Source organism: Ursus americanus, chromosome 9, assembly GCF_024610735.1.
Source record: "Ursus americanus isolate L20-20 chromosome 9, mUrsAme1.1.p, whole genome shotgun sequence".
In the NCBI taxonomy this organism is placed as follows: domain Eukaryota; kingdom Metazoa; phylum Chordata; class Mammalia; order Carnivora; family Ursidae; genus Ursus; species Ursus americanus.
This window is the reverse complement of record NC_142135.1, coordinates 69,676,684-69,699,975: the sequence shown is the minus strand read 5'-3', so window position 1 is coordinate 69,699,975 and position 23,292 is coordinate 69,676,684. Positions and strand designations below refer to the sequence as shown.

General features: G+C 38.2%; 1 protein-coding gene and 1 pseudogene across 1 annotated transcript in view; both read right to left on the bottom strand.

Moving 5' to 3' along the window:
• TOX (thymocyte selection associated high mobility group box) overlaps positions 1-23,292 on the bottom strand; it is a 293,528-nt gene that overhangs the window by 47,743 nt on the left and 222,493 nt on the right. The gene's annotated exons all lie outside the window — the stretch shown is intronic.
• LOC123786711 (rRNA-processing protein FCF1 homolog pseudogene) lies at positions 11,092-11,673 on the bottom strand (annotated as a pseudogene).

Sequence of the window (23,292 nt, the reverse complement as noted above, 5' to 3'; positions counted from 1 at the left end):
TAGGCTAGTATTGGCTAAAATGATCTACTGACTTCCAGACTCAGAACACCACAGGCTGGTATTAACCAATTGATTAATTGACTATTGAAATGATTTGACTGCACCTTCACATTTGAAAGTAAAGCTCCAAAGTTGCCAGGTCACCATATTCATCCCATTATGCTATCTGGGTCACTGCTTTTTAGCCTTAATGAGACTCACTCTTGTAATTCAAGCAATGAATTTTGTCTCTGCAAGGATTAGAATTAAAAGCATTGGAGGATGAAACTCTTAACGTATCTAGAGGTCAAATGTGTTGTATTAGAGGAGTATGGTGGATTTCATTTAATGTTTCTCTGGCTTTTACAAACTTAAACTGATGAGTATTTTGTGGTGCTTGTGCAAGTGACTCAGTTCTTTCACTCTGAGGGGTGTTAGGGAGTTTGGTGCAGGTAAAGGATTACAGAACAAGAGAGAGAAAAAAAGGGCAGTGAAGAGGTGTACCGTTAGTTATGTTCCAGAACTGAAAAAATTTAATAATGTTATCTTTCTCTGTTTCAATGAAAAAAAAAAAAAATCCCACATGGTGTCAGAATGCTCCGTAATTGCCTGTCTGCAAATGTTCCCACGACATAGAAATACTATAAAGGTCAATTAAGTTACTTAGTCATAGGCTCTTTTTTCTTTCGGTAATAAAATCATTTTCTCCCAATGCTGCCTCGTCATTTTACCAACCTAGTTAGATCTATCCGAAACTGAAGGTGGGACGAAGAGATGTCTGCCTGTGTTCTCTATGTTCAGTTTACTGTCTCCACCATGAGGTCTGATTAGTCAGTATCATCCTTTCGACTTTTCTAGCTCTTGCTCCTGCTTCACACTCCAACTTCGCTCTATGCATCAGCCTAGACTCTAGTTCTTCTTCGTGAAGGCTTAGGCCAACCCCATGGTTTTGTACCTGCTGCTTTCCTGGTGCAAATCAATATTTTTTCCCTAATTCAAACTATATTCCTCCAATCCTCTAAAAGTAGTTCTCCGGTCTATGAAGTCCCTCATCAAGCAGTTATTACTGTTCACTGATACACAGTAGAGCTGCAAGGGCACTTAGGGACCCCTTCTCAGTCTACAGAAGAGGAACCTTAGGGGCAAGCACAAGCCTGTTGCCTGTCTGTGGAAGGAATATAGAAATAATTGTGAATGAATAAAGCCCAGAGAGGTGAAATGACTTTCCCAAACCATAGAGAGTGGGAGTTAAAATCTACGTCTCTCAATTCCACACTTGATGCTTCCTACTATATTAACAACTGATTTGACATTTTACAGGTCCTGTAGAGAGATTCATAGTCGAAGATAATCAAAGCCACCTTAGCAAATGTTGTCCACCCAAACTGATTTTTATGTAGTCCATTCATGCGGTTTCCACTCACATTTACTAAAAGAGGTTTTTTTTTTTTTTTCCCCCTCAGGTGTTCATGTACCTTCTATAATCCGATCTTCCTTATGAAATAATATTAGCTCTAACAGATACCCTTAAAGTTGTGCCATTGACAGAGGGTATTATAAAAATCAGGGCCAACTTTTCAAAGTGCACAGAAGAGGCACGGCTTTCTAATGTTCCGAAGTCTTGTGTTTTTCCTTAGACTCTCAGCATATGAACAGCTCTCATATTGTGGGTGCAGAGTCACGGATGTTCATAATGGGTACTGCACTATATAGGACCATTTCCTCTCCCAACCCGGCACCAAACAGATCACTCACATACATGTTCAAACATCCATATCTGTAGGAAGACACATTTTTTATAGCCCTGTCAATTTAAAATGTTTTCTAGCAAAATCCTACCTTAACTAAATGATCTTATCAAAAGTATTTACTTGATAACTTTTATTTTATTTTATTTATTTGAGAGAGAGAGAGATTGGGGGGAGGTGTAGAGAAAGAAACCCCCACACACTGAGCAGGGAGCCCAACAACGGGCTCGATCCCAGGACCCCTGGATCATGACCTGAGCCCAAGACACATGCTTAACCGACTGAGCCACCCAGGTGCCCCACTAATTGATAACTTTATTTCTCCTTCGTATAAATACTGTTACAAAGCATGACATTCATAACCTACCTGTTTAAAGTCCATCGCTTCTCACTCTTTCAGACATATTGTGGCTTTCACGTGATATTGCAGGGGATGATTTTTAAATTGACTTACACACAGTTTCCAGATTTATGACTACAACCAAGGGTCTTCAAAGGTCTATAATCTCATTTTATAGCACTTAGCTCCTCCACCATTTTGTCATCTTTCTACTTGTTTTCTCATGTTAATTAGTACTCTGAGTACTAAAATTTGTATTCTCACCTTTGTTTTACTAGTAGAAGAATGTAGGCCTCACCGAAGTGGGGTAAAGAATCAGTTCGGGTAAGGACAATGAAGTACTCAACAGGGTACCTCTTTCTCAACAAACTCATCATTAGTTCAAAAATATCATGTCACCATAATATTAGGCCAGGCAGACAACAGCTTTAACACTGAACCAAAGAATAGTTTTCCTGTGTGGAGGGTGACAAGCACAAATTGGAGAGCACAGTCATCTCTTCAGCACTCAGATACACTTAGGAACATCAGATATTAACATCCATCTTCAAATTAGGAGTGTTTCCATTTTACCTTGCTTTCATAGAAGTCAGTTCGTTATTAATCACTGCCTGAAGTATAACTAGATGGAGTCTGATTACTGAAAAATAAGATTAATTATCTCATGAAGGCAAGCAAATGTTTTGATTACCAGTTTCCTTTTAGAAAGATACTGACTGACTACAGTCTTAATGCCAAATACAAAGCTTCAACTCGCAAAATATTATTTCCTGTTAATTTCCAGTGTTTTTAACTTATTGCGAATAATTCAATTAAGGCATGCTTAATAACAACTGCTCTTCTCTTTGATTCTTCTGGAGTCCTTCATTGACTTCTCTTCTTTCTACAACTTTCCACCCCGAAATTATTTCCTAACATTCTGCTTGAGTCAACTTTCTTCCACCCCAAAGTTTCCTTTCTCAAACCTGCTTTGTCCAATTTCTGTTGATGACACCTTCATCCTCCCTGTCACCTCTACTCAAAATATTCTAGTAATTTTTAACTCTTTCCTTTCCTATCAAACTCTTGTGAGTTCCACTGAGTCTACTTTAAACTAACTCTTCCGTCGGCCCTTCTTTTCATTTCTACACACATTCATGTATCTCAAGCCTTCCTTACCTCTTCGCTTGCAATGGCTACTTAACTATAAAGAATCTCTTCCCATTCATTCTGAAGAGTACTGCAGAATTAATCTTCATAAGCCACAGGCTCAAAACCTTCCCAGTGATATCTGCCTACCAAATTAAATCCAAACTCTTCAGCATGCCATGAAAGGTCCCACAGAAGCCTTGTTCCCTAGGACCGTCCTTCACACACTTAACTGCTCAGCTAAACCCAATTAATTGCTATTCTTTGCCTATGTCTCTTTCCCTTGAACAAGTGTCTTTGGCCATGTCGCTCTTTCAGCATTTGCTGTCAGAAAAATTTTAAGGAGAGTTAAAAAACCCAAACTTTGCTTAGTGATTTGTGGTTTGCTCAGTACTTTTATCTATCGAGCCTTATTATTCCCCTTTGAGGCAGTCCTATAGAAATGGCTGTTTTGTACAAGTTCGTTGAGGATAGGAGAGCTTAACTGATCTCAGATCTCTCTACCAAAGAAGATCAAAGTCAAAATGAAATTGCTCTACGTATTTGTGCCCTTTTCACAATTCCATAATGCTATTATCGTATTCATATATCTAAACCCTAAATATATTTTAAAGTCAAGTTCAAAAGTCACCTCATCTACAAAGCTTCTAGAACCTTCTTATTCTGAACTGCCCAAGCATTTTGTCTGTACTTTCTTTATGGTTACCACTTGTAAATTTCTTAGTCTAATATGTCTGTACCTCCTAGGCAGTAATCTTCATTAATATGACTAATGCATTTTTCATTCCCTCCTCAGATCTCTTTTAATTTTATAGGCATTCCAAATATTCAAACTATATTTGCTGAATCAGTATATAAGTGAAGAAATGAATACTACCAGTGTAAACGGACTAACCAGTTTGATGAGTTTTCTTTTTTCCAGTGAAACTTCATCTAACATTAGTCACAAGACGAAAAGAAAATTTGAATAATGTCTGTCTCCTTTGTGGCAGAAACCTCAGGCTGTACCCTTTGACACTCTATACTTTTGTCCTGAGGGATAGGCCTCCGGTATTTAGCTGTCTAGCCAAGAGACTAGCCACCAAAGGGCATTTACTAGCTTCCCTCGCAGCTCCGTCCAGGGCATGTGACCATGTTTTGGCTACTGAAATGTAAGCCAAAGTGTTGTGTGGTACTTCCAAGAAATCTCCTCAAAGGGAAAGTCTCACTGTCCATTGTTTTTTCCTGTTGGCAAAAATGTGGGTGTGATCCCTAAAGCTCAGGGGAAAATGTCTTGAACCCAGAGGCATTGCCTTTACGACAGTGGAGACACAAGGAAAAAGGTGCTTCAGTGTTGATTATTACGAAGCTTCCAGACTCTGGGAATCTACTTACTGTGGGAGTCTTTAACGTGAAAGGAAAGTGAGTGTCTATCTTTTTTAGAGTCACTGTCATTTTGAGTTTTCTTTTACATGCAGTTAAACCCAATCTTAACTGATATACCCTAATAGATTATAAACTCAAAAAGGCAGGGACAGAATCTCTTTTGTTTGCCGGAGTAGCCCTAGCATCTAGCTCAGATCATGGCATATCATTGGTACTTAATATATATCTCTTGAGTTACACCGAGGAGATGTTTAGGCCGGGTATGATGGAGATTCATGATGCTGGCTTCCCATAAATAGGATTATAAATCCTTAATCCTTTGGGAGCTACATTTGCCAAATTCTCGGGACTCAAGTGTCTCAAACATACTTTCTACTGTGTTTATTTCTCATTTTGTTTATTTCAAACCCACTGAACTTCATTTTTTCTTGGCTAAAAGTCCTTGGTGTTGTTGGCATTTTAGTTTTGAACGGCTCTTCATATGCATCTTCCCATTGGAGAAACTGACTCCATCGAAAATGGGTGCTAAAGTACGCTTTTTTGAACATCAGAATGGTTTCCTTAAATTTTCCAATTTGTTGCTGAGAACTAATACTGTTTTATAAGCACAGGAGCAAAAAAATGTCAGTGAAGGTCATGGAGGAAGATTATGATGATGAAGGGAACATTTCCATTGTGTTCCTTTAAAACCTTTTTCCATTAATGGAAAACAAAAGCTCGGTTAAAATCAATTAGGAAACCAAGGCAGGTATCATGTATTCTTCCTCCTGACCTGCCATGTAATCCAGGGCTTGAGACCCATACCATGTTCCTTCCTCTCCTTGCCCAATTACCCACAGCGTTAAGAGCTCTAGGGTGAGGACAGTGAAAAGGAAAAACAAAAAAACGAAAAACAAAAAACAAACTAACAACAACAACAAAAACACAAAAAACAAAACCCAGGTAGCTCATTGCAGATTATTTTTAAAAATGAGTAACATTTTGGTGTAACTCAACTACCGAAACCCCAAAAACAAAACACTCAGCCCATCAGTTGCATGAGTGACAAAATGGTGTTCGAATGGCACACTCAAAAGGCACCAGAACAAACGAAGGCCCGCGTTTCAGTGCTTAAAACTGTGTGTGTTTCCCGATCCTTCCAGAGTCTGTTTTCTCCTTTCAAATGTCAGCGTCACTTCCCAGTCCAACACGCGAGCCTTGAAAGCTATCATTATCTCTGCCTCTAGCAGACAATCCATATCAAAACAGTTGTACACATAAAACCCTAACGACGTCTTGGCTCTCTCTGCTCTGATCCAGCTGTTTGAGTGAATAGCAGTTGGTGAACAGAGCCTGGAACATGGGGAGCCCCGAGGCCTTATTTGCTAATGTGGCTTACCAGCTGCTGCTTTCTGTGGTCTTTGCCGGCAAGGCCTGGACGTGTGCCAGTTGCAGCAGGAAGAGGAGAACATGAGGAATCTATGAAGCTCTTCCATTTACCCCTATCTGTCAGTATTTGACACCCTTCTCTGCTGAGTGCTTTCCCCAAGGCTTTGAGGGGACCCTGATGGCTTAGGCCGTGACAAGTGCTTACTCTCGGTCCCTTTTATATACACTATCAAACACATACCATCCTTAGCATCTGAAGAGAAACTTCTGAGCCTGCTCTCGGTAGCCCATCCAGCCTTACGTGATTTATCAGGCCAGGAAGAAGACTAAGCAGTTCTCATTTTTCTTAGGAATAATGCACTCCAAGAGTCTATGAGAAGAATGTAAATGTTGATATTATTTAAGTCCCCAATTTGATTACATATTTTTGCCAGGGATTCAATTAATATGTAAATGTATACACCAGAACAAATGCGTGGGTAAATTTAATAATCAAATTTCATTTATTATTTTCCTAAGTGCATTTCCAAGAGAGAGCTAAATTATTTGTTGTCCAAACAAATTAAATAAATCGTTTCTAGGTGATCTCCTCGTGTGTTCTATTCATTATTTAAAAACGTGTATTTTAAATAAACTTCAACATTTTTGCTATTAGACTTCTGACATTGAAGACTGATGATATCAAAAGAGGGAAATCTGGAAAATATATCTATGCAAAGCACATGTTATAGTTTCAAAAGTTAGGAAAAAGTGTGGTTCAAAAGAAAGATTGGACATTTTTATGAAAATGTATTTTTATCCTCAATAATGGGTTGGAATAACTTGATTGAACCTAGTTTCCTTCCAAAAGGCAACGTGAACAAATAGGGCTCAGATTTCTTCACAATACACTAAAATGGGATATTTGTTGTTTAATTAGGATAAATAGTAATTATAAAACTAATCACAGGAAAGCAAGAGCTCTGGGGTACAATTCATTAGATATTTGCCAAATGGAAAGACATAGCACTCTCTAGAACCACCATCGTTGGCAAAGATTAAAAACACCTAAAAAACAAATACTTGTCTCCACAGGAACTTCTATAATGCCTCCTCCTCCTCCTCCCTCAAACCGGGCTCTGTCCCTCACTGTGGCCCCTTCAAGGGTGAGACACTTATTACTCAAGAGATTTGACGTGTTAGAGTAAAACATCATTGAAAGTTTTAAAAGCTATGGCAAAAAATTATATTTTTAATGTAACTAATTAAATTTTTGTATGCTCTCTCAGGGATGAACCAAAGATCAGACGGTGAAGAGCAAAAAGCCAGAGGGAGGGAGGACCCCCAACTTCTCAATGTCCTCAGTGTCTTTGCCAGGTCCTGGCCCTCCTTAAGCAAACTTAATTTCTATTTCTGTCACATCTCCTAGATCTAGAAGACATCTGAATTGCCCTCATGTGTGGGCATCTTGATTCATTTTTATAAACAACTAAGTAAGCAATTTTACATCATTTTTTAAAAAAATCTTTTTTTTTTTTGTCCTTTTCCTAGATGAGAGGTAGTATGTTGTAGTGAAGGGAACTCTGCTCGTGACATCATCAGACTGGTTCTGAATCTAACGAGTTGTCTCGCTTTTAATTGACCCTCATTTTCTACCTCTGAAATAGGGACAACAATTTTTCAACAACAACTATTTACTGAGTGCCTGCTCTGTGCCAGGTACTGCTGTAGGTGCCACATAAACAACAGTAAGTGAACACAATGAATGAAATCTCTGTCCTTACACAGCTCACTTCAAGGGCGAGGAGGGGATAAGGCAATGGGATAAATGTTAGATGTGGTTTGTTTGATAGCCATATGTTGTAGGGAGGCAAAAATGAGAGAAATGTACTGACCTTAAATGTTTGCTTAACCATGGATGGATCAAGATAAAGACTATGAAGATGTTCTGGCAAATGGAAAAGTTATTTTTGTGGTTTTTGGTCACCTGGGTCACCTCTTGTGGAAGATGCGGATGTTTATCTTTTGTTATCATCTGGAGTCACTTTCCTTGACTAGTTCTAGTTCTCGGTGAGGCACTGACAGAGTTGTGACCAAGCATTCTGGTAGCCAAAAGCTTGCATCTGTGGAGACCTTTTCTGGGAGAAGCCATGCAGCTTAAGTCATAGAGCACAGGGTTTCACTGTGAGAAAGTCAATAGCCCAGATAAAGGTTGAACTTATAACCCAGATGTTAATGGCTCCCTGATCACAGCTAATAGGCTAACTGGTAGATGCAAAGTTCAAAAAAAATTAAATACATAAAAAAGGTATTCTGGGTCATAGTATACTATTCTCTCCCATCAACTCTGTACACATAACCCCTCCTTTGGATTGCAACAATGGCCAGAAGGTTATGGGGTACAGTGACACGCAGTTGGAAAGATGTTTTCCACTAAAATTGAGGCATCCATGTCTGATTGCTTCCTGCCAACACAATTTGTCTCCTACTGTTACTGTTAAACTATCAACATCAGTATTACCAAGCTGACCTTGTGCTCCAGTGTGCCCTTGAGAGAACTCCTCTGCCTGGCTCAAATAAAACAAACGTGCAAATGGACAACAAGCAAGCTTGACTCTTAATTGACAAAAAGCATCTCTCATAATTCCAATTAATGGCAGGATATGAAGGCAGACTAAAAGCTCCTTCTTATCTGAAAGGGTTTCAGAGACCATCTGGTCAACCCTCTGGTTCCCAAAATACCTGAATTAGCAGTTGCTACAAAATTGTACACCTCTGGTAAGAGGAGTCTGTGAGTGGCTCTGGGTCTAACTATGATTAGAGTCAACAAAGCCCTTGGTTTGTATAAATCGTGCCTTTTGCATCTGCACTACAAAGTGTAGGCAGTGCTTTGTTCCTGGGACTATAATCTTATATTAAAGTGTACTCAAACATGCTAATGTCTATTCACATCTCTGCTTTGATGTGCCCAAAGAAGGGATTGAATAATGTGTCTTATTTTCAGAATACTTTCAAAGGACTGTGTGCATTGAAACAAAAAGAATGGGTTGGAAAGATAGGTGATAAGAAAACTGGGAAATGCTATGAGACATGCCCTATGGGAGTTGTGGTTTATCTATGAGAACTAGCTCTGGATATTTATAGCATCACAAGTCAGCTGAAATGGTTCTTTATACTATATTTAAACCTGAAAATTTAAGTGAATTTCATACTTTCCCCTGCAATGTTAATGGGATGCTAGTAAAAATGGAGATGTCAAGTGAAATATTGACTTCTTAACATCGGTTCAGAAAGTGACATTTGAGTTCATTTAGAGGCTCTTAAATCATTAGATACACATGACATTCACTTAAAAGTACATCTCAAGAAGCAAAATGAAAACCTTGTATTCTGCTTGGGCCCGATAGCTTTCCTCTGCAGAATATTTGTATGTTCCCAAGTTATTGGGGACTTCAAGAAAAGTACAATTTTAAATTAGTATTTTATTATGGAAATCTTTCAATAATCCTTTTAATAATGTATTATAATACATTAAAATAGCATGAAACCAAGATAGGAAAAGGCTGGAAATCCTCTCCTATTGAGCATAATACTAATAATTTGGTAAAATCAGTCTAGGAAAATTACAATGTCCTTCAGTTCCTTTAAAGTGTCTGACTCTGTAAGTGACCTTAAGCTCCTTTAAAACAATTAAAAAATTCAAATATTTGTCTGCCAAAATTTTATAGCATGTTAGATAATGGGATGAATATCCTTATATACAGTCTCTATATTTCTGGGTATACCTAATTTAGTTAATGTTAACATTATTCCTTTATGCTTTTATACACTTTGAGTTATATAAGGTCAAGGTCTCAAAACTAATCATAAAAACTAGTGACTGCTATTCATGCTAATATAATAAACCTTTCTCTAAAACAACTGCCAATAAATTTCATTATAAAAAGTTATTAAAAGGGTTAAAAACCTATTAAATGTCAAAGAATTTGCCTGACTCAAACTTCTAATAAAGAAAGAGAATAGGCTTTCTTTCTGAATTATTTAAATCTTTACTGACTGTGCATTGAACCATGAAATTAGAAAAGTGTTATTAGAAGTGTTCTCTGGTTTTTATAAAAGTTGGAGCCCAGAATGTATCAAGCCACAGTCTTTAACTAGACTAGTTAAAGCAGTAGGTTTTTAATCCCAAAGACATGGCTTCTACTGATATAAAGGTCATAATTAAAACTCAATCCTGTAACTTGGTGATAATGAAATTATTATTGGAGAAGCAAACATGTTCATTTAGAACATATGAGCTACATGTTCTAATTTTAATTTGGACAAATATCTTCAATATTTTTGATCTTTCAATGTCCACTAACATAGACCCACTTGACTAATAATTAGGTTTTAATAGTGACTAATTGTAAAGCACTAATGCTAACATTTTGAATTATCTATCATTTACAGGTTTAACATCTATAAAATATATGTTGAAATTAGATAATTATGGTGTAAAGAATTAAAACGGATCATAATTCTGCATGATTATAACCCTGTGTGATGATGGCATAAATTTAGGTATCAATTATAAAAAATAGCAAATATACCTTTCACATTTTAAATGTATTTCTCCAGGAAATTACATTTAGTACAACTAATTTGAACTGGTCTATACCTGACAAACAGGTAACTGTCCACACAACTGATCAGTCTCAACTGCTCAGTGCTAGCCTTTGGTAATTGTGGGTTGTTGTTATTGTTTGTTGTTGTTTTTTTTAATGTGAGCAGTCATCTGATTTATAAAAAGATGCCACAAAATTTAAAATGATACAAAATATCAATTTCAAAACAACATCAAAAAGTGAGTTTATTGGGGCGCCTGGGTGGCTCAGTCTGTTGAGTGTCAGCCTTCAGCTCAGGTCATGATCCCAGGGTCCTGGGGTCCAGCCTCATGTCAGGCTCCCTGCTCATTAGGGAGCCTGCTTCTCCCTCTCCCTCTGTTGCTCTCCCTGCTTGTGTGCTCTCTCTCTCTTAAATAAATAAATAAAATCTTTTTAAAAAAAGTGAGTGTATTTACCCATACTCAGCTCACAACAGAGCAAACGGATAAATGGAATGATTTATGCTATAGCATATGGCTATAAGAACTGGCAACAGAAAAAGTCAGTAGAGGAAGGCAGAGGACCTCTCTTTTAAGAATTAGAACCAAGGGGCTCCATAATTATTTGGCATCTGCTCAGTGTTGTACCTGTGGTTAGAAATGATGGGAACTCTGGGGATCTTCCCATTCTTTGTTTAAGGTCCCCGTCAACTGTGCCCACAAATGTAACACTTGGGCTGACTTACTCTCTGTACTAAGCGATCAGCTGCATAGGTTCCTTTGTGTGTGCCTGGTAATTGTTCAAATCTTGGATCCTTGGCAATCCTTAGAGCCACTTGATCCTTTTGCCAATTTCTCAATTTCAGCCATTACAGTCCAGTCAGTCATACAAGGCATACACTTGGCACATGGGTAGTCCCTCCTTGACTGTGCCAAGTCAAGTTTGACTTTAATGGAAAGTTGATAAAGTTGCTATCAACCAGGATGTGGTAAGGTGGGCCCAGCTGTGTGTGATATTGGAAGAATAATCAGGAAGGATATTGGGAGACCTCTTTTTCCTTAAGTACACTGGGATTTTGCTTTTCTTTCTTTTTAGGTTTCAATCTATCCTTCTCTTTAAGCGTCTGACCTCAAAGACTAAGCATTCGCTTCATGGTCAAATATTTCCTCGCTTTCTTTTGCTTCCCCGTCCATGCCGCACTCTTGTTTCTGGCAGTTGTGGTCTTAAGTTCTTTTATTAATAATATCTACTACTTACTGGTCCTCCTTGATATACTAAGCACAGAGCCCTGTTTAACCCTCACAATAAACCGGTGAGACAATCACACCCAGGAAGGACCAAAGGCTCGGTGAGGGGATCCTTCAGCTCTTCAGTAAGTGGACCAGCTGGAATTTGTCACAGGCTGCCCGACCTCCAAGCCTGCATCATAACCATGGCACCTCTGCTATTGATCCAGTACGTGAACTGATATTTTTAGATGTGCTTTTTAACAAAGGATAGTTGGAAGAGCTTGCTGGGGAAGATGCAGCTAGAACCTAGAACGACTGACTTTAAAGCACCAATGCTTTGGGTAGGAAATTCAGTTGGAAATGCGTTACTGAACACTTGCTCTGTGCTTGCTACTATGATCGGTCATAGGGGAAATAATGGCAGGTACGACTGTACCTGTGATTAAAAAGCTCACGGGGCAGGGGGACATACTGTAATACAAGTCAGGGGGGATTAATTGCCATAACCAAAAACTCACCGCTATATAGACTTGCAGAGGAGGAAGCGTGATTTCCGACGGGACTGAAATGGGCAAATAATGTTGCAACTAGGAGTCTGTCTGCAATGATTGAAACTGCTGTGAGCATCATGGAGAACTAAGGATGCTTTTTAAACAAAACAGGCAAACAAAAGCAGAAACAGACTGATAAAAACAGAGAACGAGCTGATTGATGGTTGCCAGAGGTGGGGCAGATGGGCAAAACGGTGAACGGTGAAGGAAGTGGCAGATACAGTTTTCCAGTTATGGAATGAATAAGTCGGGGGGAGGGTTGGGGGGGAAAGCACAGCACAGGGAATACAGTCAATAGTACTGTTTTGGCATTGAGTGGTGACAGATGGTAGCTACGCTTGTGGTGAGCACAGCATAACGTATAGACTTGTCCATTCATTCTGTTGTACCCCTGAAGCTAAGTGATATTGTGTGTCAACTATACTGCAATAAAAAAATGCTTTTTAAATAGGAAGATATTTGAAAAGTGGAAATAAATGGGAACTGACCTCTGAAGGCAATATGATGAACACTAAGATACAACATTTGATTGTTGAACGGTCAACTATACTTGTTATAGTTTCATAAAAGTGTCCATTTGTCTAAGATACTGTGAAAAAACTGAACAAAAAATCGTGTGGGTTTTCCAGTCAAGTAAACCTTAACCATTCAATACACAATCAAATCATATTTTAAAAAAAAGTGTGACTGAGAGTAATCTGGTAGTTTGATTTCTGCTTGGGAATGAGCAATTTGAGTGTTCAAGGTTTTACCTTTTAAGTTTTAGGATTGCTAGAGACTTTGTAGTTTCAAGACTATCTGTCAAAATATTCTGAAGTATCAGGTTGTTGTAACCCATAAAGCACACTAGCACTTGAGGCTACATTAGCAGAGAGACCATTTTATCAAACCCTACCTATGGGCCTACGGTTTCAAAAATAACTTTTTACACTGGGCCCTGAAAAACAGTTATGAGCAACCCGACACAGTTATTTGGATCGGGGTCCCTGCAACATTCCTTTCATTAAGCTACCAATGTTGCCACAAAAACTATGCTTTCACAGAACAAGCAACTCAAACACTTTGATCAAAACTTTTCTTAATATTTGCCCCACTTGTCAATCATTGCCATTCACCTGTTAGTGACAGACGTTATCCCGAAGGAAAAAGAAAAACAAAACGCTCTGCAAGAGAGGTGAGAAGGCACAAGTCTTTCTGTGGTCTAGGCTGGGCTCCTGGATTAATTATGTGAATGCTTCACAACTCTCTGGACAAAAAGGAAAAGTACAAGGAGTATAAGACAGATTCGCTGTGGGGAATGAGCACTGAGTGGACATCATTTGCTTAAAAATATGTATTCTTTCCCTCTCATAGTAAAACACTAAATGGATGCTTGATGGGTTTTATGAGGGCTGGTATCAGGAACTTTTATCAGGAAAGAAGATGTTTCTGCACATTACATTCAATTTTTGATGAAGACAACTTTTTCCACCTGCTTAATCATTAAGTGGTGTCTCTCCTTCTTGTTCTCCCTGAAGAAGTGGATGGCTGGGACTCTGGGGAGCCGCTGACCTTAAAGCACAGTAGGGGGCGCCTTTTAGGCCATAGTCTACAAAGGGTTCGACCACATGAGGGTGATGGATCCGTGTTAGATTATAATAATTCTAATGTGGGCCCTGCCCCGACAGGGAGGCTATCTTAGAATAAGATTTCAATTAAGTTAGCAGTAGCTCTTAATATTCATGCCCATAATCTGGGTAACATAATTTCAGTAAAATGTCTAAAAATTCTCAGGAAAGCGGTGTCCTTTTTAATTTAAATTTAATTTAGTGCCTTGGTATTTTGTTTTGTTTTAATTCTTGCTGAAAACTGTTCTAGAATGTCTTCGCACACTTTCCTGCAGCAGTTAAACACCTGATTCTAAATGAAATGGAATATTTTTTTTATCATGAATCTTGAAGGAGTTCAAGAGCATGAATTTTTCTCTTAATAATCATTTTGCCATTTTGTAGCTGTGGAATATGGACTTATTGTTTGCTGATCTGTGGACACACTCCTTCTAATAAATGCATTTTTTTTGGTAAAGATTTATTTATTTATTAGAGAGAGAGAGAGAGCATGAGTGGGAGGGGCAGATGGAGAGGGAGAGAAACCGAAGCAGACTCCCTGCTAATCGTGGAGCCCAAGGTGGGGCTCCATCTCCCAACCCTGAAATCATGACCTGAGCAGAAATCAAGAGTCAGAGGCTTATCTGAGTATACCATCCAGGCACTCCTAGGGCGTGCATTCCAGATCTTTAAAGTGCTATGTGCAAAAAGAAAAATAAAAGAAAGGAAAAGAAAATAATAGTTAGCTGAGAAGTTTGTTTGGTTGGACTCTTGTTAATAAATATTTTAATCTGCCAGGGGGCTATTTTTTAAAATTAGAAGTAATATTCAATTTGTTATTTTATTATTTTATTTCATAAATTTTAATAATAACATTCACATATTTGAGCACGAAAAAAGGACTACCATCACCTCAGATAAAGCCTAAAAGTCTATTTTGAGGCTAAATCCATATACTAACAGAGCTATTTAAACAATAAAATTCTGTATCATAAACGTTTTTACTTGCATACAGTTATACAGAGCGTATTGTATGAGAAGTTACACTAACTGACACACTCATCAAGCTTTGGTTCAAAAGGAAAGACCAACAGGAGCAAAGTTCTGCACATTGGAAAGGATGAATTTTTGTAGGATTTGCTTAATGGCTAAGCTGATGAACCCCAAACATCTCAATGTCACCAGAATAAAAATTATTTAGTGTGAAAAACTTATTGCAACAAAGTAACTGCTAAGAACAGCTGTTGTATTAGAACTTACTTTCAACTTTTACTCTTTCTATTCTTTTCTTATGCAATGCCAGGGGGGAAGCTTAACTTAGGTGCATTTTTTCCCAAAATGATACCTTGCATCCGGAAAAAGCGTTAATTGGCAGAATGGCAGTTTTGAATATAATTAGAATCTTACTCACTGGTCAGTTATATATATTGATACTTGCAACTCTGCTGTCCTTTATTCCCTGATGATAAAATAATGCAAATAGCAATGTCAGATCAAGGGGCTGTTAAGGATGTTAAATATAGGTACCACTGCAGGCAGAATATTTCTTGTAAGTGATGAAAAATGCACTTTGCTCATGGGTAAAATGTAGTTTAATGATATGGAAATAAGTTCATGGTTCTTCTATACTGTATTTACAATTTTGTGTCTAAAACGTATTTAATATCTCTAGCATAATTATATGACCACAAGATGACAGCTCCAATAAATGGGAAAAATCTCAATTACATTGATCAACTGAAGGAAAAGAGAAAAACTCACATCATTGAAGTTTAGAGCCTATTACAAGGAAGCAAGAAAGAATATCTACCTTGCAGTTTTTAAATTTAAAACAATCTGATCATTTTTCTGCATCTACATTTATAGACGCTAATAGAATTTTTCAGTTACGATTTATTTTCTTAAGAAAAAAAGTGCTCTCGGAAAAGACAGAAGTCAGAACCTTTTAAAAAAGTGTATTATATTTTATTTCCCCTTTCACAGGCCAGGGGTATTTTAGTTGAAGACTATAAATATTTATATATTAATGTTTTCCTTTTTAAATGAAACAGGGAGATAGCTTTTGGGGCGCTTATGTTTCTTGCCTCCCTCCATCAGAACTTTCCTTGGATGCTCACTGCATGTGACACAAATGCAGGGGTCGGCCTGGATTTGGTGGGGTGGAGGGCAGGGGGAGCAACAGGGAGGGGGTGGGGGGGTGGAGGAACTAAAGGGAGAGGGGTCCGGACGAACTAGGCTCTACGCTTCAGTATCTCAAGGGCAACCTCCTCAGAGAGATTTGCCCTGATAAGCCTATAAGAGTGGATCCATCCTTCTCAACCCAGGCAACATTTTCACAGCATGATCGCCATTTATCACAATCTAGGGTGGGGCTCTGCAAACTTCAACATGCAAAGGACTCCCTAGGGATCTTCTTAAAATGTGACTCTGATTCAGGGAGTCTTGGAAGGGCCTGGGATTCAGCATTTCTAGCAGATCCCAGGTGGTGCCAGTGTGCCCCACTCAGTGTGTTTCGGGTTTACTTGACTCCCCTGAGCAGAATCCAAATTATGAGGTCAGGGTCCCTTGCCTGTGTTTTTTTACTCCTCTGTTCTCAGTGCCAAACTCAGGCACACTGAAGAACTGGGCTTGAAGAGGAGAATTATACCGTAGCAGTTGAATACAGAGCCATTTGGTAAAGCTCCAAGCTCTCCCGGAGAGCTCTGTCTAGTTTGTGGATTTTCGTGCGAGTTTTCATGCCACGAGGTTATGGTACAGAATTGCCAACTGACAATGAGCCACTTGACCGGCTTTTCTGTGGGTAGACCGATGAAAAAGTTATTTCTTGTGAGCCCCAGGAGATTATTAATTAATAGAGAATCAAGAATGGAGGAGCCTTCATCCACCAAACATGACGGAGGTGTTGGGTAAGATGAGAATAAAACCATGACTCTTGGTCTTCAAAAATCCTGCATCTATTAAATTGACTAACCAATAATTGACAGCCTTCCAAAAAAGACTCACCAGGTCCATGTAGTTTCTACCAAACGTTTGTGGAAGAAATCATACCAATTCTCCATAATATCTCCAGAAACAGAGGAAACATTTCCTAACCCACATTACAAGACCCTACATTTCCTAATACCACTATAGATTAAAAACCCTATAAGAAAACCACGGGCCAGTCATTCTCATAAAGATAAATGCAAAAATCTTCAATAAAATATTTACAAGTTGAATCTAACGATGTATAACAAGAATTATATATCACAAACAAGTAGAATTTATTCTAAGTATGCAAAGCTAGCTCAACATTAGGAAATCTATCTACGTAATCCAACACTTCACCAGGCTAAAGAAAGGCAGGCAGGGGGATAAAAATTGATGTTAAAGGTACAAACTGGTATCAAGTAGTAAATAAGCCACAGTGATCAAATGCACAGTGTAATGAATAGAGGCAATATTGTACTATAATTATGTGATGTGATAAATATCACTACAATGGCAATGATATTGCAATATATGATGTAATAAAGTAACACATTTTGCACCCTAAATTTACACTGTTATATGTCAAACATAGTCAATGAAAAAAACAGACTAAAAAAGAAAAATCATATGATCATATCAATAGATGCAGAAAAGGCATGTGACAAAATCTAAACCCATTAATGATAAAAACCTTTAGCAAACTAGTAATAGGAAGGAACTTAACTTCATTTTAAAAATCTATGTTTCACTGAGTATGATGTTTCAGCTAACATCACACTCAATGGTGAAAAACTGGATGTTTTCCCCTTAAATTGGAAACAAGGCAAAGATGTCCCTTTTCACCACTCTTATTTAATGTTATACTGAAAGTCTTAGCTAATGCGATAGAACAATAAAAGGAAATAAAGGACTATACAGCTAAGAAAGAAAGAAAGAAAGAAAGAAAGAAAGAAAGAAAGAAAGAAAGAAAGAAAGAAAGAAAGAAGAAAACCGTCTCTATTTGCAGGTGACATGATTGTCTATGAAGAAAAAATCCCAAAGATTCAACAACAACAAACCTCTTCGAAATAATAAGCAAGTGAAGTAAGTATGAAGGATCTGAAGCTTTCTTATATATGAGCAGTGAAAAATTGGAATTTGAAACTTAAAAAAGTTACTTATAATAGCATTCCAAGAATGAGATATTTAGGCATAAATGTAATGAAATATACAGGATCTACATACAGAAAACTAAGAATACTGACGAAAAAATTCAATGAGACCTAAATAATCTGTGGTCAAGGATGGAAAGACTCAATATTGTTAAGATGTCAGTTCTTCTCAACTTGATCTATAGATCCAATGTAATCCCAATCAAATCTCAGCAAGCCATTTCAAACCTATAGGAACACTGGTTCTGAAGTTTACATGGAAAACAAAGGACCTAGAAGAGTCAACAGAATACTGCAGAAGAACAAAGTTGGACGACTTACTCTGCCTGATTTCAAGACTTACTATCAAGCTACAGTAATGAAGACAGAGTGGTATTGGCAAAGGAAAAAACACATGGATTAATGGAATAGAACAGATAGCCCAGAAATAAATTCATACAAATATGGTCACTGATCCTTGGCAAAAGAGCAAAGGCAATTCAATGGAGAAATAAAATCTTTTGAACAAATGATGCTGAAACTATTAGACATACATATGCAAAAGAAAAACATGTACAAGATGTTTCATTCAGTGCTAGAGGGAATGCAAAATGGAAGACATTTGGAAGACATTTTAACAGTTTCTAAAAACTTAACATAGTCTTAGCAAACAATGTATTGATACAGTCCTGGGTAATTACCCAATTTATATGAAACTTATGCCCCCCCAAGAACATGCACACAAATGTTTGTAGTGGATTTATTCATAATCACCAAAAAAAAAAAAAAAAATCCTTCAATAAGTGTATGGATAAATAAACTCTAGTATATCCATACAATGGAATATTATTCAGTGATAAAAAAATAAGCTATCAAGCCATGAGAAAATGTATATTGCTAAGTGAAAGAAGCCAGTCAGATAAAACTATATACTGTGTAATTCCAATTATACAACATTTTGGAAAAGGGAAAACTACATAGACGATAAACACCGATGGTTGGGTGTTCAGGAGGAAGAGGTGGTTAAATAGGTAAAACAAAAGAAATTTTTTAGGGTAGTGAATCTATTCTGTATGATACAGTAATGGTGGATACAGGACATTAAGCTTTTGCCAAAACCTACAGAACTTTGTGGCACACGAAATAAATCTTCATGTATGCAAATTAAAAAAATATTTAGGAGGTTGGGGAATCCCTAGATGGAAAGAAGAATATGACAAAAGAATCTTCATGTATTGCAGATATATGAACCAATCTCAATAAGGACATGGGTAAGAAGTTGCTGACCTAAGTAACTTTGGACATGAGTAGTTTATCAGACAAAAGGCAAAAGGAACTGTTATCCCAGTGGATAAAATTGTCTCCCACAGGAGTATGGGTTACCAATTCTGATACTGCGATACATGGTGCTTGGAATGGGACAATAAAGTAAATGGAGAGTAGACAGTGGGGCCAGGCTTCTCACTATTGTTGTGGGAGGTTACAGATAAGCAAGGGCAGAAGGCTCTGTGGCAATGGATTGGAGTTGAAGACACCAGTATGAAGTATTATTGAGCTTAATATAGACACAGATGGCTACATATAGAAACCTTTATAGATGTGTGTATAAATACAGGTTAATATTCATGCATATAGCCCCCTGCTCTGTCACCTGAGAGGTCCTGGAAGCTGTGAAACCCCAGTAGCAGTGAGCCTGCTGAGTGCCCACACCTGAGTTTCTTTTTTTTTTTTTTAAGATTTTATTTATTTATTCGACAGAGATAGAGACAGCCAGCGAGAGAGGGAACATAAGCAGGGGGAGTGGGAGAGGAAGAAGCAGGCTCATAGCAGAGGAGCCTGATGTGGGGCTCAATCCCCTAACGCCGGGATCACGCCCTGAGCCGAAGGCTGACGCTTAACGACTGAGCCACCCAGGCGCCCCAGATCTGAGTTTCTGATACCATTCTCTAATAAAAGGAACCAGGGCTCCTGGAGAAAGAGCTGATTCTAAGACAGGAACAGAAAAGTATAAGATGAACCTGCAGTATTTTGTAGTGACAGAAAATAAGAAAGTGTCCAAAATACAAAAACAAACAACAAATATGCAGACACACAAACACAGACACAGACACACACACACACACACACACAGTCATGGATGTTTGTTAGAGGGATACAGAAGCCAACTGGAAGAGCTCCCAGTAGCCAAGCTGGAACACTTTGAGATGATTGATAGATGATTGATTGATTGATTGATTGATAGATAGATGAAGAGATAGATAAAATGGTATTAGATTATAACCCAAAGTATAAAAATAAATACCCATGGGTCCATAATGAAAAAAGTAAATGAATGGATAAACAAACAAATAAATAAATGGGAAAGAATAGACAAGTCTCCAATTCAGAAGAATTTCAAATCATTTATGGAGATACTCACCTTCAAGCCTGGGAATCATAACTCCCCACTCCTTAAATGTCGGCTGCACATAATGACTTTCTTGCAAAGAATGCAATATGGGAAGGGAGGATTAAAATAAAACAAAATAGTAACTCTACAGCGCAGAGACCTGACAAACACTACTTCAGCCCTAAGGTCAAGGTTACCATCAACCGTGATAAGTGATATTGATAATATGAACACTTGGCATGATCTGATGAGAATGGCACTTTGTGGTTTTCCTTCTGGAAACCCATTACTCCAATCTAATTGTGAAAAAAACATCAGGTGAATCCTGGTCAAGGGACATTCTACAAAATACCTGACCATACTTCTTAAAACTATCAAAGTTGTCAAAAACAAGGAAAATCTGAGAATCTGCCACAGCCCAAGAGGAGCCTAAGGAGATATGACAACGAAACGTAATGTGCCAGGCTGCTGAGTGCCTGGGACAGAAAGGAGACATTGGGGGAAACCTGAGGATATCTAAATAAAGTATGGACTTTAGATAAGAATCATGTATCAATAGGAGTGAATTATATGTGACAAATATACCATACTCACGTAAGATGTAGATAATAGGGGGAAGTAGGTCAGGGGCATGTAGCAACCCTCTGTACTATATTCACAATAATTTAGTAAATTTAAAACTTCTCTAAAATTAAAAAAAGAAACCACAATTTTTTAAACTGGCCCAGTTTTACTTCTAGAAGCTGAGCTATATGCTAACCGAGAATCAAGTATATTAGTTCCCAAACCTGTTTATGCCATCATACTTACTAATGCAATTGCAACATTTATTCAGATAACATACAAACTGATTAAATCTGCATGCATGCAAAGAGAATTGTTTCTGTATAAATCAAATTTAATGCTCTGGAAAGACTGAATAAAGATATGCTATTTAAAAACTTGCTGCCTAATTATGACAGAATGATGCTGTTAAAGATTAAAAAAATATTGCAAGCATGTATAAAGAATCTTCCTTCAGTTTGTCTCATAAGAATCTTTAACTTCTTGCACTGTTTAAAGAAGTTGAAAGAAAATATGCATAGACAGAGTTTTGTGGCTGTGGTTCATACTACAAAGTGCACACAGGGCTGCGATCACAGGTCCAAACACTGAGAGAACATTGGTCCTCCCCCCCAAAATGACTGGATATTTATTTGCTCATTTGCTCTGTTGGCCAAGTAACTATTGTGTCCTAATCTTTCTACTACCTTCTAAAAATCTTAGTTATATGTAGAAAGAAGTTCTCTGCAGATTACAATCTCACACGCATGAATCACCGTGAGGCTGAAAATGTTAACACTGGAATTTTGTCAACGTCCCCACCCACCAAGTGCTCACTGCGCTGGCATTTGTTGGGAGCGTTCAGAAATAAGGTGCTCACCTTCTACTAAACATCTGTGGAAGATCCTAGTAATAGACTGCATCCTAGTACAGATCTTTGACTTACGATGGGGTTATATCACAATAAGTCAAAAATGCATTTAACCCCCCAGCCTACCAAACATCACAGCTTAGCCTACCTTAAAAAGAGCTCCAAACACAGTAGCCACGTTGGGCAAAATCATCTAACACAAAATCTATTTTCCAATCAAGTGTTGAATACCTTCTGCAATTTATTGACTACTATACTTAGAGTGAAGAACAGAATGGTTGTAAGTGTATCGTGGTTGACCCTCACAATCATGTGACTGCGGCCACTGAGCCTGCCCAGCATCACGAGAGAGGATTGTACTGCATATCGCTAGCCTGGGAAATGATTCAAACTCAAAATTCCAAGAGCAATTTCTCCTGAGTGTGTACTGCTTTTGTACCATCATATAGTAAAAAATATTTTTTTTAAAAAAAGATTTTATTTATTTATTTGAGAGAGAGTGAGAGAGAGCACAAGAGTAGGGTGAGGGACGGAAGGAAAAGCAGACTTCCCTCTGAGCAGGGAGCCCGATGCAGGCAGGGCTCCATCCGGGGAATCCAGGATCATGACCTGAGCCAAAGACAGACGACCCACTGAGCCGCCCAGGTGTCTCAGTGAAAAATCTTGTCGAACAATGGTAAGTTGGAAACTGTGTGTATACTGGTAGAATATCTGACTGTTTGTTGTTTGCTGTTTTTTTTTTTTTTTTTTAAGATTTTACTTATTTATTTAAGAGAGAGAGATAGCAAGAGAGAGCACAAGCAGGGGAGGGACCGAGGGAGAGGGAGAAGCAGACTCTCTGCTGAGCAGGGAGCCTGATGCAGGGCTGGATATCAGGACCCTGGGATCATGACCTGAGCCAAAGGCAGACACTAAACCGACTGAGCCACCCAGGGGCCCCTGTTCTTTGCTCTTCAGGGAGACTCTATTGAGCTGTCTAGCTGCTGAGAGTTTCCATGAGTATTGGATATTTCTCCTCCACGATCTGTTTAAGGGCAGAAACCAGAAATTTCCTGAGTGACTTGTCACTTCTGAAAAGAATACATAACATGAATGCCAGGAAGCTTTTCTCACCATGATAGATGAACACCTATTGTTGGCCAAGTGTTACAGGATGTGGGCCCTATTATCAATCACACTGAAGGCAAACAAACTTCGAGAGTGTTCCTTTTACCTGACTAGTGAGTCTACAGTGAGGGACTTCATCCGTCTATGCTTGGCATACATTCTACGGGTTTTCTAAGTGTTGGAAATGTATTAATGAGTCCATCCATGTTTTTGTTTTCCCTGGTTGATTTTTAAAACTTTGCTATTAAAATTTTCTTAAGGGAAATTTTTTCATTTCCACAGAAATACAGGAGTGCCTTTTCAGAATGATGGAATTTTTATTTTGTTTTGGAGAAGGAAAAGTGTGAAGGGTGTTTTGAGTGTGTGTGGGTAGACGGTGGTAGGAATATGTGTGTTCCCAAGAACATTTTGGCTTCCTAAAGA